Below are 3,860 nucleotides of genomic sequence, written 5' to 3' on the forward strand. Positions count from 1 at the left end.
GTTTTCAACGCCGACATAACGCAGATGTATCGACAAATCCGAGTCGACCCCAGGCATACCCCTTTTAGCGGATCCTCTACCGAGACCGCTGAGGCAATATTCAGGATTATGAGTTACAAACTGTCACGTTTGGGGTTAGCTGCGCGCCATTCTTGGCGATCCGAGTCCTTTTACAACTGGCACAAGACGTTCAAGCGATGTATCCTCAGGCGAGCGAAATCCTTCGGAACTACATGTATGTTGATGATGTCCTTGCCGGCGCTCACACTGAAGCCGACGCCCGTCTCGCCATACGAGAGCTTCAAGCGGCCCTCCAATCTGCGGGCTTCCCGCTTCGGAAGTGGACTTCCAATAAGAAGGAAGTACTTCAAGCCATTCCGAGAGAGCACCTGCTGCGAGAGAGCACCTGCTGGGAGCGGACTTTCTCAAGCTGGAAGACGCGAGCACTGCAAAAACCTTGGGCATCCGCTGGCAAGCTGCCGAGGACGTCTTCTTCTTCACCGTAGCGGACCCCCCCTTGAAGGAGTCGATCTCCAAGAGGCAGGTTCTGTCCCATATCGCTAAACTCTTCGACCCCGCTGGTTGGCTAGCCCCATTTGTCATCCGAGCGAAGATATTCATGCAACAAATCTGGCTTACCGAACTGGGCTGGGATGATGTTCTGCCGCCTCTCCTGCTGCAGCAATGGCACGAATTCCTGCAGGATTACCCAGGCCTCAGTCGACTCCGCATTCCCCGTTGGCTAAACACCAGCGATAAGCTCTCGTGGGAGCTTCATGGCTTCTGTGACGCGTCACAGAAAGCGTATGGAGCAGCCCTATATGTGCGGGTTCGGTACGGCGATCAAGTAGACGTCCATTTATTAACGGCTAAGACCCGTGTAGCTCCAGTCAAAACAGTCTCGCTGCCTCGGCTGGAGTTGTGCGGAGCGGTTTTGCTAGCAGATCTCTGGGCGTCGATCGTTCCTGAACTCCCAATCCCACCTGCAACCTCCCAGTTTTGGACCGACTCTACCATCGTGTTGGCTTGGCTCAATAAACCCCCGTGCAGTTGGTCCACCTTCGTGGCCAATCGGGTATCCAGCATCTCCAAAAGCACCAGTGGCCAAAGCTGGTCACATGTGCGCTCCGAGGACAACCCCGCTGATCTGGCGAGCCGTGGAGTCTCCGCGGCCGAGTTATCGGCCAGCAGCCTCTGGTGGCATGGGCCGGACTGGCTCCAGCGAGCCCCCGAGTATTGGCCAACTCCCCATAACGAACTCCCAGACACCCAGTTGGAGCAACGAGTCCAGTGCCACATCACCGCGACCACCCTACTCGAGGACGTCAGCGAACGTTTCTCGGATTATGGTAGAGCATTACGAGTCATCGCGTACATCCTACGCTTCGCCACCAAAAGGATTTCGACGCCTTCCACGGTTCGCCTCACCAATGACGAACTTCTCTCCGCCGAGCGCGCCTTGATTCGGACCTCTCAGCGTCGGGAATACCTCGCGGAGATACGGGCCCTGGGTGAAGGGCGACCCCTGAAATCATCCAGCACGCTACTCAATCTGTATCCATTTCTCGACCAGCATGGGTTACTCCGCTCCTGCGGACGACTCCGGGCCGCTGATTCCCTCCGATATGATGAACGTCACCCTATTCTCCTCCCGTATAGTACTCATTTCACTCGCCTGCTTGTCGAATTCGCCCACCGCATCACGTTGCATGGCGGCAATCAACTGATGGTGCGGTATCTGCGCACCAAATTCTGGATCCCACGGATCAAGAACATGGTGAAGTCCCACATCAAGGGGTGCAAAGTCTGCATCGTTCATCGTCGACGACTACAGACCCAGATGATGGGTGATCTCCCTCGAGAACGCATCACGTACTCCAGGCCCTTCACCCACACGGGCATTGACTTCGCAGGGCCGTTCGAGATCAAAAATTACACCGGGCGTGCGTGTCTCATAACTAAGGGTTATGTCTGCGTCTTTGTGTGTTTCAGCACGAAGGCAATCCATCTCGAGACTACCTCCGACCTCACTACTGGAAGATTTCTTGCAGCCTTCTCTCGGTTTGTCGCACGGAGACAATGCCCACAACGCATTTACTCCGACAATGGCAAAACATTCGTAGGAGCCTCAAAGGCGCTCGAAAAAGATTTCCTGAACGCCACCAAGCTTGATATAATGAAGGCATTTCCCCAGCACATTTTATCCTGGCAGTTCATTCCGCCAAGCGCGCCCCATATGGGAGGACTGTGGGAAGCAGGGGTCAAAAGTTTTAAGACCCTGTTTTACAAGTCCTCGTCCACTGTCAAATACACCTTCGAGGAACTTTCCACTCTCCTGTGTAGGATCGAAGCATGCCTAAACTCCAGGCCAATCTCTCCCATGAGCGAGGATCCAGAGGATCTGCTGGCCCTAATCCCGGGACATTTCGTGATTGGAGGACCGCTCTTATCCATTGCGGAACAGGAAACTCTGGTCGAGCCTATGTCGCTGATCAACCGATGGCAGCGACTGAAGGCAATCCAGCAGGCTTTCTGCCGCCGCTGGAAGAGTGAGTACCTCAAGGAGCTTCACAAACGGAACAAGTGGAAATCACCGACTCGCAGCATCCAGACCGGCGACCTCGTGATCGTGTCCGAAGATCATCTCCCCTCCAACGAGTGGCGCTTAGGGCGAATTGAGCGCACTCTGCCCGGGGCTGACGGTCTCGCCCGAGTGGCTGATGTCACCACCGCGTGTGGGTCTATCCGATGACCCGTAGCAAAGCTCATTCTGTTGCAAGACAGCAGGAGCCCTGGGCCTAAAACCTTATCGTGACTCCCAATCCCTCTATGTTCCCTCCGAATGTCCTCGTCTCCGTGCATGTTGTTCGTTCCCGTGCATAGACTAATCCACTCCCGGCATCGCAGCCAATCAAATCTCAAATCAAATCCTCAATCAAATTTAAGATTTTAGAAAAGAAATGAATTATAATATCAAAACTAACGTTTTTCAGTAATTAATGTACTTACCGAGAAGAATGTTCAAAGCCTTTAGATAGGTTCCAAGGCTCAACTTTTTGTGTTTCTTATCCAGGCTGTGGCTCTTCACAAGAGGGAGTTGTCTCCAGCTACTTGAGAGGTCTGCAAATATAAAAAAGAATTAAAATTTTGTGCTTTTCATACAACAGCTGTGTATGCTACTTACTAGCTTTTATGAATTTCCGACGTAATGCTGTTCTTGAAGTCAATTATTTCTAAACCAGTTGCTAATGTTTTTTTTTTGTGAGAAAAAAAATTGAATTATTACAAAATAAAAAAAAAATTTTATCTTTTGGCACAGCCCGGGGTCGAACTCGCATTTAATTTTGTTGGCAAAATACTTTGTTTTCCTTTCACTCTCTGTACTCATATTTTCTTACTCTTTTGATTAGCATTCGATTATAAATAATGCTATTAATTTAATTTAATACTTTGCCAACAAAATTACTATTCACTATTTGTGTATATTATAGATAATATTTAAATAGCACTTACCTTTATTTATATCAAAAATCAATTAGAAATCACTAATACTTTTTCACTGCCGTCGGCTAACCTTAGCATGAAAAACGCTGGCAGAATTTTTCTCTGCCGACGTCTGTAGCTCGGACAATTGGGCGACATTGTCAACGGCGACAATTTGGTACTGAAGGGTATAGACATACATATGTATGTACATATGTATGTATGCGTAGTTATATAAAATTTATGTGAAATCCATATTGATAGGAAATAAAACGACTTATCATGTTTAATTAGTTTATGGTTTCCATTTAAACACCTTTTGTATTGGATTTCAATTTATTTTAAGTTGAGTTTATAAGTTATTAAATTGATGTTAT

The 3,860-nt window shown here is 49.0% G+C and overlaps 1 long non-coding RNA gene across 1 annotated transcript; it reads right to left on the bottom strand.

Moving 5' to 3' along the window:
• Window positions 1-3,078: 3,078 nt before the first annotated feature.
• On the bottom strand, window positions 3,079-3,560 carry LOC124461892. The gene is made up of 3 exons (XR_006955296.1): window positions 3,514-3,560; window positions 3,185-3,245; window positions 3,079-3,120 (listed from the first exon to the last, which is right to left on the bottom strand). It is a non-coding gene; the product is annotated as an uncharacterized LOC124461892 (long non-coding RNA).
• Window positions 3,561-3,860: the final 300 nt, after the last annotated feature.

Source organism: Drosophila willistoni, unplaced genomic scaffold, assembly GCF_018902025.1.
Source record: "Drosophila willistoni isolate 14030-0811.24 unplaced genomic scaffold, UCI_dwil_1.1 Seg717, whole genome shotgun sequence".
In the NCBI taxonomy this organism is placed as follows: domain Eukaryota; kingdom Metazoa; phylum Arthropoda; class Insecta; order Diptera; family Drosophilidae; genus Drosophila; species Drosophila willistoni.